The following is a 15,167-nucleotide window of genomic DNA, read 5'->3' on the forward strand; positions in this document are numbered from 1 at the left end:
CTTAGCTATATGTACTACAACCAGAATGGCAGATTAAATGTGTGGCTCGCAATGGGAGCTGTATGAAACATTCTATACTGGTATATTTATGCCACACTGATTGTGGGTAGTGTTTCAAATCTTAAAGGGCAGTCACAGAACAGTAGCAATGGAGGTGAGAGAAATTACAAAGGAGCGCAGCAAACAGGGCGGCGTTCTGTGCAAGTCGCTATGCATAATGTGGTCACTGGTAATGGTCATAATGGTCACTGGTAACTTTGAGAGGGCGGCACGGTAGCGCAGCGGTAGAGTTGCTGCCTTACAAGGTCAGAGAACCAGGTTCAATCCTGACTATGGGTGTTATCTATTTGGAGTTTTTATGTTCTTCCTGTGTCCGGGTGCTCTGGTTTCCTCCCGCCCTCTAAAGACGTACAGGTTTGCAGGTTAATTGGTTTCTGTAAATTGTAAATTGTCCCTAATGTGTAAGATAGTGCTAGTGTATGGGGTGATCGCTGGTTGGAGTGGAGTCGGTGGGCCGAAGGACCCGTTTCCACGCTGTATCTCTAAAGGCTAAAGACACAGGATGGTCAAGATGGTAAAGGTCACAGCACATAGCTCTGATGTGGTGCATACATTATGGTGCAATGATGAGGTTGTAAATATCCGGTGCATTGAAACTAGATGATGTTCTGCAAGACATCAATGTCAAAGGGTTGACCCCTTAATTCACATCTTTCTGCTCCTAATCTTTCTGTTAAACTGCAGTCATAGCTTGCCGTCAACATCTCCAATTTATGTCTGCATTGGGGAAAATACCGGTGCTGAATTTAATTGTGTTTACTTCACCACATGGCAGCAAATAAAGCAAATTTTGGATAACATGGGCATGGGAGCCTTGAATGGAAGATGTTCATTGTGCAATTGTTTGTGGAGGCCACCTGGGGGCAGGAAGGAGATGCCATGGAATGCACTTTTAACAGAGTCAGCGATTCAGAAATGGGTGAGATGTCCTGGGCATTGCACAAGGCGTGTTGACCAGTTTGAGCTAAAGTATGGGGCAAGCAGTTTAGTTTAGTTTAGTTTAGAGATACAGAGCAGAAACAGGCCCTTCGGCCCACCGAGTCCGCACTGACCAGTGAACTAACGCTATCCTACACACACTAGGGACAAATTTACATTTATACCAATCCAATTAACCTACAAACCTGTACATCTTTGGAGTGTGGGAGGAAACCAAAGAGTCGGAGAAATCCCACGCGGTCACGGGGAGAATGTACAAACTCCGTACAGACAGCACCCGTAGTCGGGATCGAACCCGGGTCCCCGGTGCTAAAAGCGCTGTAAGGTAGCAACTCTACTGCAGCGCCACTGTGCCACCCAGTGATCTGGCTTTTATTTTGAGAGTTCTCAAAAATGATCAGCTAGAATTTGTTGAGATGATGCAAGACAGCCAATTGATTGCATTGATGGGACAACCATGGATTTGGAAAAGATAGAACAGTTCTGGGAAAAGGGCATTGTGTCTGCAAAGATACTGCCGCCCACATGGCTGCTGAATGACCTAAATTAGGTTCAGGCTGAGCTGGCTTCCCTTGACAAGGTTATCGTGCGCAGAAGCGATATAAGAAGCCTGATGATCCGAGGATTTAATATTCCCTCAGGCAGAGATGATTTTGGCTCAGTACCCTGGAACCAAGGCCAGAGGGCCAAGAACCACGATGGCTGAGCTGCTTGCACTGGTAATCATTGAGAGAGAAAAAGTTAGGTACACTGGTTTCCTGACTTCAAAAAGATCCAGAGGGAATAGGGAACTACAGTGAGAGCAGTGATGTGTAAAACTAAGTCAAAGCAAGGAGATGGAGAGCACTGAGAAAAAACAAGTTAGAAATTAGACATAAAATGCTGGAGAAACTCAGTGGGTCAGGCAGCATCTCTAGAGAAAAGGAATAGGTGACGATTTGGAAGGATCTCGACCCAATACATCACCTATTCCTTTTCTCCAGAGGTGCTGCCTGACTCACGGAGCTACTCCAGCATTTTGTGTCTATCTTTGCTGTGAACTAGCATCTGCAGCTCCTTCCTACCTATTAAGTTAGAAATTGTAGTTAACTTTAGTATAATGTTAGATTTTGGAGTTGGAAAATGCTGCATATACACTGTATTTATAAACTATAAATCTACATAGGTTAAAATCATTGGTGTTTTAACAGAAGAACCTCATAACGGTGCACTTTGAGTTACTCTGAGCAGAACCTGGGATGCTCTTATTAACATGCTAATTATGTGATGCTCAAATTTAAGAAGGTTTCATTTCTGAAAAAAACAAAAAATAGAATTTGAAACAAAAAAAATGTAAACATTTTATTTGTGATTTTCTTTCCACTACATTCCCTATTTTGTTGCTTTAACTTTGATTCTCTTTTTTTTTGTTTTGTATCTAATGTACACCTGGCAAAAAAAAGAGATTTTTTTCATTATACCAACCTAATCTCAACCCACTCAATATCCTGTGAGGCAGGAAAAGATAAAAGTCGATTAAAGCTCCTTCTTACACCCAGGGGTATTCAAGCAAGGATCCGGAATACCTTATAAACCACACTTGGTTCAACATTGGTCCATTGCATTCCACAGATAACTCACCCCTGAGTCCAACAGCACATCACCCATCACCTTCCAGAGAGGATTTGGTCATCTGTGTCTATGTTTATAGCTTTCAATCTCGTTCTTAAACAGATACTTATCCAGGGTCTATATTTAAAGAGTTAATTGACAGAGTGTTAGCTGCTTTAACTGGGAATAAAATTCTGAATGGGAGTCAAGGGCTGAATCATCATGGGCTCAATTCTGATCTGGATGTGATTGCTGAATATGTTCCAATGAATTGCATCCATAATTGATGTGCAATCCAATTCAGTGGAGCAGGTTATGGGATCTTTGATGAGTGACAAAATTTATAACCTGAAATTGGCGAATGTTGGGATTGGTTGTGCTGGTTAGATCACAAGTTGAATTTTTTAACTACATCATGCCTATTTGTAGGTGTTGCTGACATGTACTTTTAATGTTTATGAATAATTAAGTGGATTGGAGACGGTACACTAATGATTTTGACATATTTCGACTCAAAGCCCCGTGGGCGGGTTTTATAGCACCTTTTTTAAATACAGGGAGGCATTCAATTATTATACTTTTCACACTGACACAGTGAGTCGTATGTCGTCATACTCCAGAGATGCAAATGGAAACTCGAAGATCCATGCCTTTGCATTTCCAAGCACACACTCAACTATGCCATGATGCACACATACATACACACACACACACCAATGCAGCAACCAGTGCAACACACATCCTGTATATGTGCCCCGCTGCAGCAACACAACAACTTCACCAATGCAGCAACGCAATACCATCACTAATACAGCAACATAACAACCTCGCCACTATAACAACACATCTCTACAACCATCTCAACTTACCACTTCCTCGCCACTGCAACACAAACACTCACAGTCACCTAGCAAAAGATAAATAATGTTCCATTAATTTCATTAAGCACTTGTTATACCTGCCTACAGCCTTTTGCAAAGCAGGCAGGACATTGTGATCCCTCTGCACCTCAGAGCTCTGCAAATCCAGGAAAGACATGAAAACAATAGGGTGAAACATGGGTTACTGTAGCTGCGGGGAGCAGCTCCACTAGTTGTGTCACTATGACATCTCTCATATTATATCTATTTTCAATTCAATTTACAACATTGTACCTTGTCCTTGGGACTCCCTACTTGCAGTCATAATATGGCAAGTGGAACATGGATGTGTATATAATGGCAAATTTCATGGATTAACAGTTAATCCACTTGATTCTCCCATCTATGCTTTTGACCCTTGATTTGCTTGCCTATTTTATGATTTCCTATCAGATGAAAACTTTCTCACAGCAATTGGTTTCCTGCTCTCTGAAATATTTATTCACTGCCCAGTATCTAAAACCTCTGTTGTGGCTCTGATGTGTGTGGGAGGTATATGTAGACATTAATATTGGGAGAGATTGCCTCATCACAAGTTAACAGAAACTTCCACAGTCTATCTGTCGTGATTTTTACTCAGTTTTCTTTTTATTCATTTTTTTTGTGTCACTTGGTCCCACAACTGTAACATTAGCAGCACATTGCACATATGAAGTAGCTCAATCTGATTTTAACTGCACATTACAATGTCAGAGATACTCCCTTTGTTCCACCCATCCTCCTCACAGACCATATCTGCTGCTTAAAACCATATTTTTCTCTATCTTTTCCAATTCTGATGAAAGGTCCAGGACCTGAAACATTGACTGTTATTTTTGCCACAGATGCTGCCTGACCTGCGGAGAGTTTGCTGCATTTTCTGTTTTTATCTGTAATGTCCTTCACGCTCAGGAATCAGAGGGATGGTCAGAAAGTACTGAATTAAATGCATCAAAGGCAAGGTCTTATAATGTACAGCACACATTTTGCATCCTTCCTTACACTCCATTGAATTCATTGAATAAACACTCAGGCAGAATGCTTTTGCAGCACATAAATGGGTTGCTGATTTCTTATCATATATTGCCAAAGGCCTATTTCACCCTGAAAGTTACAATAATGGGCAACATTTCTCCTGAGATAACAATAACTTTATGTTATTTTTGATTGTAGAATTTTGCCATGGTTTGCAATATACTCTCCCACCGATATTTAAAGAAGGAGTCCTGTATATCATGTAAATAACACTCGTTTTCAAAACAGAGCACATGTTCATTTTCCTTATGCTTTCATTTTTGTAAAGTGGTGATTGAAAGCCTCTGCTCTGGATTTAACAAAATGGTGACTACCCCGTATCTTTTTAATATTGTATTTTATAATTTGAAAGAGTGGGTGATAAACTGTTGGACAGGAAGGTTGGTTATCAAAATTAACCTCGGCTTTTACCAATGCATATGCTTTCTTTTCAATATAACTCAATCTCTAATCTCATGCTCTGACAGATGCTTCACTCCACCATTACTGCGCAGAGTGCATTGAACGGGATTTGGGGTGCATACCTAAAAAGGATGAGGTGCCATCAAGGTGAAGCTTTGTATAGGAAGTAAATGCAGATGCTGGTTTAAACCGAAGATAGACACAAAATGCTGGAGTAACTCAAGCAGCATCTCTGGAGAGAAGGAATGGGTGACGTTTCAGGTCAAGACTCTTCTTCTGAAGAAAGGTCTTGACCCGAAACGACACCCACCCTTTTTCTCCATAGTGAAGCTTCCATGGTGCTAAATAGTTAAAATAATCGGCAATACACAGTGATGAACAATCTCACAAACATCTAGATAGAAACTCTGCAGTCCTGTCAAGATGGTGGTGGATAACTGAACTGCTAGTGGAAGGAGGAGACTTCAATAACATTCCTATCCTCATCCCTGGCGGCCCAGCATGTGAGTGCTAACCATGTTCATCCAGAATAGATGATGCCTCAGGACTCCCTCCTGTGATCCCCAACAGCACAGAAGCCAGTCTGCAGTCAATTTTATTCCCTCCACATGGTATCAGGAGAACATTGGATACAGCAATGTCTCCGGGACCAGACGACATCTCAACCATAACACTAAAGACCTGTGCTTCAGAGCTAACTGAGCGTCTATCCAAGCTGTTCCAGTGCTATTACAACACTGGCAGTTACCTGTCAATATAGTGAATGACTCATGTATGTCCTGTCCTCAATCCACGTAATTATCACCCAATCATCCCCTCTCAATCATCAGCAAAGTGATGGAATTCCTCACTATCCAGGTAATACTTACCAATAATCTACTCGCTGACATACATGAAGTTTTCTGCGGGCAGTGGTCATTGACAAATCCACACCTGACTGCTGAAGAGTGTTTCTGATCTGTCGGACAGGTGTTTTGGGGATTTTTCTTTATTATTGGATTTCATCAGGACCACCCGCCTCCAGTCCTAAGAGGGAAGTGGCCCTTGGAAATCCACCAACATCAAATTAACTCATTCATTCATGCACTCATAAAGTCTCTGTTCATGTTCCAGTTCCTTGCCTGAGGGAGACTTATCCAGGTATCTTGTGGTAATGGAATGTACAATTACTTCATTTAGAAGACTTTGGATAGGTACATAGAGAGGAAATGTTTGACAGGATATGGGCCAGGTGCGGGCAAGTGGGACTAGCTCGGTTAGGCAACCTGATTTACAGTGCATTGAGAAAGTATTCAGAGCCCTTCACTTTTTCCACATTTTGTTACATTACAGCCTTATTCTAAAATTGGTTACAGTCATTTTTTTTATCATCAATCTACGCACAATACCTCATAATATAAAAGCAAAAACAGGTGTTTAGTAATTATTGCAAAATAATTAAAAATGAATAACTGAAATATCACATTTACGTAAGTATTCAGACCCTTTGCTGTGACTCTCAAAATTGAGCTTTGGTGCATTGTGTTTCCATTGATTATCCTTGAGATGTTTCTACAACTTGATAGGAGTCTACAAGTGGTAAATTAAATTGATTGTACATGATTTGGAAAGGCACACACCTGTCTATATAAGGTCCCACCATTGACAGTACATGTCAGAGCAAAAAACAAGCCATGAAGACAAAGGAATTGTCTGTAGACCTCCGAGACAGGATTGTGTTGAGACACAGATCTGGGGAAAACATTTTTTGGAGCATTGCAGGTCCCGAAGAGCACAGTGACCTCCGTCATTCTTAAATAGAACTTTGAAACCACCAGGATTCTTCATAGAGCCTGGCCAAACTGAGCAATCGGGGGAGAAGGGCCTTAGGATAGAGACTTACTAACATATTCAGGGAGGTGACCAAGAACCCGATGGTCACTCTGACAGAGCTCCAGAGTTCCTCTGTGGAGATGAGAGAAACTTCCAGAAGGAGAACTATATCTGCAGCACTCCACCAATCAGGCCTTTATTGTAGAGTGGCCAGACAGAAGCCACTCCTCAGTTAAAGGAACATGACAGCCCGCTTGGAGTTTGCCAAAAGGCACCTAAACAAGATTCCCTGGCCTGATGAAACCAAGATTGAACTCTTTGGCCTGAATGCCAAGTGTCACATCTGGAGGAAACCAGGCACCGCTCATCACCTGGCCAATACCATATCTACGGTGAAGCATGGTGGTGGCAGCATCATGCTGTAGGGATGTTTTTCAGTGGTAGGAACTGGGAGACCAGTCAGGATCGAGGTAAAGATGAACGGAGCAAAGTATAGAGAGATCCTTGATGAAAACCTGCTCCAGAGCATTCAGGACCTCGGACTGGGGCAGACGTTCACCTTCCAACAGGACAACGACCTAAAGCTCACGTCCAAGACAACGCAGGAGTGGCTTTGTGACAAGTCTGTGAATGTCCGTAAGTGGCCCGGCCAGAGCCCGGACTTGAACCCAATCGAACATCTCTGGAGGGATCTGAAAATAGCTGTGCATCAACACTCCCCATCCAACCTGACAGAGCTTGAGAGGATCTGCAGAGAAGAATGGGATAAATTACCCAAATACAGGTGTGCCTAGCTTGTAGCGTGATACCCAAGAAGACTTGAGCCTGTAATCACTGCCAAAGGTGCCTCAATAAAGTACTGAGTAAAGGGTCTGAATACTTATGTAAATGTGATATTTCAGTTATTTATTTTTAATTATTTTGCAAAAATTTCTAAACACCTGTTTTCACTTTTTTATTGTGGGCTATTGTGTGTAGATTGCTGATAAAAAAAAAAGAATTTAATCCATTTTAGAATAAGGCTGTAACGTAACAAAATGTGGAAAAAGTGAAGGGGTCTGAATACTTTCTGAATGCACTGTATATGGATACGTCGGGCCAAAGGTATGTTTCCATGCTGTATACCTCTATGAATCTATGATTCAACTTCACGACTGAGGTTGGCAATAATGGCCACACTTTGCCTCGGGTACGGGCCCAGACCGGCAACAACCTTACTCATTGTTTGACAGTGTTTGAGATGGGCAGCACAGCCCAACCACCAGCAAGACAAGGTGAGGCATAGGTTTCACTCTACTGGGGAGTATAGATCAGGGAGACTGCAGGAAGTTTTGCCCCATATCAGAGCTGAATAAAACCAGAGGACATAGATCTAGGGTGTGGGAAAGAGATTTAGAGGGATCTTCTTCACCCAGAGAGTGGTCAGTAGCCGGAGCGCGCTGCCCGAGAGAGTGGTGGAAGTAGAGTCACTGACAGCATTTAAGAAGTGTCTGGAAGAGCATTTATATCACCAAGGCATAGTCTGGGCCACATGGTGGAAGATGAGAACAGTACAGAAGGGTGCCCACTGGCCAGCATGCATACGATGAGCCAAACAGCTAGCTTCCATGCAGTATGACTCACAGATTCAATGAGGATATGGTTCCCCGAGATTTAAAGCGGATCTAAAGAGGACCTTCATCACCCAGAGTTTGGTAAGTATGTGGAATGCACTGCCCGAGAGGCTGGTGGAAGCAGAGTCACAAACAGCATTCAAGAAATGTCTAGACGAGTACTTGTATCAAACCCTGCAAAACCTTCAATCCTTGCCTAAAAAAATGTAGTTTAAGACCTCATGCTGAAAGATGGGGTTAATACGCGGGGTGCCCACTGATTGGTGTGAACATGGTGGGCCGTATGGCCTCTTTTCATGCTGGATGAGGATTTTTTGATAAACAGAGGTAGATGGTAACACTGGTGCATGATCGGCCCTGGTCAATTGGGCATCATTTTGGAATTATCCTGGAATCTTCCCATTTAAGGTACTGCAGGAAAATATACACTTGTTCTATGCTGCACTGTTATAACAAATTACAGCATATCCTGCAAAATAACATCTTAAAAGACATGGTCAATAGGTGACAAATTGACTGCCTTTCAATGCCTGCCAAGCTGAATCCTATGCTGTAGCATTCATTTAATATTGCCTACAATCTACAGGCAGCTTTTCTTTTTTATGTATTTTGAATGTGTGCTGTGCACTAATGCCTATCACTGTCAGATTATCTGCTCTAGGTTCTGCTTACTTCAAAGTCTGGGACATATGAATTACATTGGCAAGTTAACAGAATATGTCCCTGACATTAAGAAGATTAACAGCGGAATGCAAACTGTGAAGTCGCACTGAATCAATTTAATTGTGTGGCCGATGTTCCAAACAGCATGGCTCTCTTTTATAATAATTAAAAACAAAAACTATCGCACCGACTGAACACAAAAACTCGCTGCATTGCTCTGTGGGTGGAAAGGTGCACAGTTTCGCATTCCAACAACTCTTTAGGCCCTTCCTAAAATGGGTAAAGATCCATGTGTCAATCTGTGAACATCACCTCCACCCTCCCTCAGCGTCAGGAAGAGGTTAGGTAATGAGTACATTGCCACTGGGCAAATTGGGTCTTCTTCCAGCACAAACAAATATTTTGTTGAGTCTGTCTGATCTCGAATGTCAGGCAGACTTTTTAAGTGCAAGATAGACACAGAGTGTGAGAGTATCTCAGCAGGACAGGCAGCATTCATGTAGAAAAAGGGTGGGTGGCGTCTCGGGTCGGGACCCTTCTTCAGACTTCAGATGTCCATGTTCAAATTTTCCATGAATGCTGCCTCACCTGCAGAGTTACTCCAGCACTTTGTGTCTATCTTCGGCATAAACCAGCACCTGCAGTTCTTTTCTAAACACTTTTTGAGTGCAAATTGGCTTTTATGCTTTCAACAATACAACGGAGACCATCTTTCAAAGGTACCTTTTGTAAGGTACAATAACAACATTTAAAAGATACTAGACTAAGTGGGACCCGTTGGGTCCCAGCTTCACAAGGGAAAGCTGGTCCCACAATGCAATGTTCCACCTCTCCACCAATTCCAATATTGCTGGTCAGTGGTGGGGGGTTGGGTGTTCTGGAGCGCTAGCATGGTGTTGTGGGCCGAAAGGACTGGTTTCCAGAGGGCTAGCATGGACAGTGTGGGCCGAATGGATTCTTGGGCTGGCAGCTCAGTCACTGAGACCACACACACACACACACTCACTGACACACTCACACACTCACTCACACACACACACACACACTCATGCACACACACACACACACACCCTCACACACACAGACACACACACACTCACACACACACAAACACACACACACACACACACACACACACACACACACACACACACACTCTCATACACACACTCACAAACACACACACACACATATACGCTCACAAACGCATACACACACACACACACACTCACACAGACAGTCACACACACAAACACACACACACACACACGCGCACACACACACTCACATACACTCACAAACACATGCTCACACATTCATTGACTCACACACCATATATATATATGGCAGTAAACGTTCTTGAATGCTCACACGGTAGAGCGTGGCCTCTCCACTTTGGGGCTTCCGCAGTCAGTGGGACTTCCGCTATCAGCATGACCTCTGCACTCACCGGAAATTAAGCAATCAGCGCAACCTGTCCACTAAGCGGAAGTCACAAAAAGAGCGGGACTTTTGAACAAAATACAGTCGGGCCTAATAAAGCATTTATTCTTTCTAAACACAGTCGCACCTAGTAAAGCATTGCAATTTCAAGCACAGGCAGGGCAGCAGGCCAAACAACTCATGGCATTGTCATTAAGGGCTAACAAATCATTTATTGCAAGTGCATTGCAGACTCACAGTTCAGTTGATTCATAGCTTGGAATGAGTCGTGGCATCTCCCTCGCGATCTTGCAGAATGACTGAGTCACATCCAGGCATCCGGGATTTTATAGTCCTGCACCCCCCCCCCCCCCCCCCCCCCCCCCGGAAGGGGCGTTACCATCATTGTGGTGATTGACAGGCGAGAGGATCTCAAGGTTTTTTAAACACTCATAAAAAAAAAAAAATTAATCGATGGGAAAAATCCTCAGGGCCTGCTCAGCAGAGAAGGATTGTGAGTAAGATGGCCAAATATCATAGCGATATATGGTAGCATTTTTTTCTAAAATCAATATACAGCGCAGACAGGAAGTGGTCAAGATGAGACTTTTAATTATATAGATTTGGACAGGGACACGATTAGGAAAGGTATAGAGGGATATGGTCAACATGAGCAAATGGGACTAGCATGGATGGGCATCTTCTTTAGTGTGGATAAGTTGGGCCAAAATGCCCGTTTTTGTGCTGCATGATACTAAGGTACTTCAAGACCTTCTGAGCTCATTGAAAGTGCCATATCAATAAAATGTTCTTCTTACTTCCTTCAGAGAGTAGTATCATGGATTAATCAATAGGTGGGTTGCTTTTCTAACCTTGTGTGATCCACTGGGGTCACTGAATGTATTTAGTCCACTAAGGGGATGTATATTGACGTTTCAGGTACATTTCCAACCCAAGCCATGTACTTTCATCAACTGTGGGGCATAGCTTTACCTACAAGTGTCATCTCAGGCTCTGCAGTGGTCATGTCTGATATTTATTGGAAATCATTGTTTTGCCGGCCTAGCAACGGTTGTGTCATCGGCTGACAGACAGAAGAAGTAATTTAAATTTGGTAGGGTCCACCTTTCTTCCCTTCAAAAAGAGCTGTCCTTGCATCTGCCTCTTATGTGGAGTAGTAAAGTGAAGCCCATCACACAGACTATGGTGGCTCTTTGCTTAATACATCTGGTGGACGTTATTCACACAATGGGCTGTTTTGGGTGGAGTCTGCACCCAGGTAGGATATCTGGGCTTGAATCTCAATTGGTTCAGTACATCATTGCTGAACCTGTCGTAGTACTTTCTCTATCTCTATGGTCAATGGCAAGGTCACTGGCAGGGATAACCTGACCAAGATCAAGTGCTGGGGGTAATCAGCAGATCAGACACCATCTGTGCCATGGGCGGCATGATGCATGGTGTTGTCAGTGTGGAGTTTGGATCTCTCCACAGATGCTGCCTGACTTGTTGAGTGCTTCCGTCATTTTCAGTTTTTATTTGCAGCTTTTGCACTTTTTTTATTTTTCAATATCTGGACAGAGACCAGTAAATAGTTGAACTTTTTTCTACCCTTTGCTTTCTTGTTGGCTACAGTCAGTCAGCTTACTGTTGACCCAGCCTATCCTGATGTGCTAGGGAGACTGAAAATCCCACTGAAAAAGGAGCTATGAATTTCTTGACTAGTACTATAAGCTATGCGTATATTTATACTGAACATCACCATCATGGCATCACACTGGCATTAAACTCAATCTTAATTGGACAGAACCAAGTAATGAATTGGGCGTCAACATTTTAAATCAATTTTATTCACAACTCGCTCATTGTGCTGAGTTCTGCGGATCTGAGTACAAAATGTTCACAAACAACCCAATCATAAAGATTATGAAAAAAGGTTTCTGAAATGAATGCATTTGCACAGATTAAAAGAGAGAATTGGAATGCCTCCCTGCTGGGTTTAGTGTAATAATATAAAAATCAACAGCATTGTTAGGGCAACTGGAAAAAAAGTGAGATTTAAAAAAACGGAGTAGAAATTAATGAAAACATCAAAACAGAAAGCCTCCTTTTGCAGTTCTCAAAATTATTCTCCTTTATAGCTTCAGCTGGTAGAAAGTCATCTCCACCCTCTTATCCTCATTCCGTCTGTCTGACTCTCTCTCTATCTCCAATGTATAGATGTGTTTCTGTTCAGGGAACCCTGCACACTTGCAATGATAATGTTTAAGAAACATTTAGACAGGTACATGGATAGGACAGGTTTAGAGGGATATGGGACAAATGCAGGGAAGTGGAACTAGTGTAGATGGGACATGTTGGCCCATGTGGCCCAGTTGGGCCAAAGGGCCTGTTTCAATGCTGTAAGACTCTATGACTCTATAAATCACCCACCTCTTGATGTGGGGAGGCGTATTGTGAAGTCTGATACTGGGTGGCTCAGAGACAGCATTGGGAACTTTCACTTCTAAGCTGTGTGACTCAACAATTACACGGTGAGTGTAGGTGTTTGTTGGAGACTGGACCTGCTCCATTTCAGGTTAAACATCCCCTTTCCTCTCCTTCTCATCTAATCATTTCCCCCACCTCACCCATACCTTTCCTCCCACTCCCCCTACCCCCATCTTTCATCCAGTTTGTTTTTCTTCCTCCACCTCCTCATCTACTCACCACCCACTGCCCCTCTATTACAAGTTCCCAATTTTATTCCCTCCCCTTCCCTCCTATCCATCATCCCTCCCTCTGGCTCTACATTTTACTCTCCACCTTCCTTCCTCATCAGATTCCACTGTTTGCACCTTCTTGCCATTTCCAATTATCACCTCTGTCCTTGGCTGTTATTTGTATCTTTCTCTCCCTCAAGCGATTTATTTACCAATGAACACTTGGATCCGCCTATCACTTGCCCCATCCCATCCCTTCATCTCTTTCTACCAACTATCTCCTCTCTGCTCCATCAGTCTGAAGTAGGGGTGGCACAGTGGCACAGCGGTTGAGCTGCTGCCTTACAATGGTAGAGACTCGGGTTTGATCCTGACCTCGAGTGCCATCTGTCTTTTTCTTTGTGCACGTGTGTCTCTCTCTGTCTCTGTTTGTCTGCCACTCTACTCCTCTCTCTCTTTCCACACTTGACATTGGCTGTTCCTCTCCACACTCAAAATAAACTTGAGGACCGCACAGAGGCGCAATGGCAGAGTTGCTACCTTACAGCGCCAGAGACCAGAGTTCGATCATAACTATGGGTGCTGTCTGTGCGGAGTTTGTACGTTCTCCCTGTGGCCGAGTGGTTTTTTTCTGGATGCTCTGGTTTCCTCCCACATTCCAAAGGCGTGCAGGTTCGTAGGTTAATTGACCTGTAAATTGTCCCTAGTGCGTAGGATAGAACTCGTGTAAGGGGTGCTCGCTGCTCGGCGTGGACTCATTGGGCCGAAGCACCTGTTTCCATACTGTATCTCTAGACTAAACTAAGCTAAAATAAACCAGTTTGCCTTTAAGTTCAGAGGGACTGAGGCTGGTGGAACAGCTTGCCTACTGACATTGCATTGCAGTGCCAGTGATATTTACTGCCTGAAAACAAATCACTGCAAACTGGACAAAAACCCAGTAAATATTTACTGCCAAGCTTGCTTCAGGAGCAATAAAAGGACAGCTGGTCTAATGAACAGGCAAGTGGCAAATATAATCTCAAATGGTATGAAGGGAAATGCTTTGTACAATTGCCAGTGACTCTCAGTCGCTCCTTGTTACCTTTCTTTTTAGAAAGGCTAAGGTAGCCGGTGAGACTCTATTTGGGTGCGATATTACAGCATGTGATCTGAGGAAACGTCTCTCCACCAATAGACCCCACAGTTCACAATCCACTTGCTGCATTCTATGTAACATCAAATACCAATATCTAGAATCTGACGACACTAGCATAACCTCACCTGCAACGCTCTAAAGACAGTACAACTCCAACGGTCTGCTATCTGTCCAGAACAAGGGGTCACAGTTTAAGGATAAGGGGGAAGTCTTTTAGGACCGAGATGAGAAAAACATTTTTCACACAGAGAGTGATGAATCTGTGGAATTCTCTGCCACAGAAGTTAGTTGAGGCCAGTTCATTGGCTATATTTAAGAAGGAGTTAGATGTGGCCCTTGCAGGGATCAGGGGGTATGGAGAGAAGGCAGGTACAGGATACTGAGTTGGATGATCAGCCATGATCATATTGAATGGCGGTGCAGGCTCGAAGGGCCGAATGGCCTTCTCCTGCACCTATTTTCTATGTTTCTATGTTTCTATCTGACTATTTGAAATCCCAATGGATTCGCATCTGTATCTCCAATTGGTGTTGTCCATGCTCCCATCCCACTAACTGGATCCTCTGCTCCTGTGCACCCTTTAACTTAACCATTGAAAATTGCTGAGGTCTTTCTTCCCGTACTCCCTTTAAATTTACTGGGTTCACTGGAGAATTTATTATAACTGCATTTCATTTCTTTAAATAGCTTAACGGTATGTTGGAGTAATAATAGAATAATAGCCAGAAAATCTGTCAATCTTATAAATAGGATTAGTATAGATAGATCAGATTGTCCACATGGACATGGTGGGCTGAATGGAATGTTCCTGGACCATCTGATGTGACCCTTTATAAAAATGTCCTTGCTTCCATCCATTTATTTTACTGAGTACTTTGGATTTGCATCGATT

This window comes from Amblyraja radiata, chromosome 13 (genome assembly GCF_010909765.2).
Source record: "Amblyraja radiata isolate CabotCenter1 chromosome 13, sAmbRad1.1.pri, whole genome shotgun sequence".
NCBI lineage: Eukaryota > Metazoa > Chordata > Chondrichthyes > Rajiformes > Rajidae > Amblyraja > Amblyraja radiata.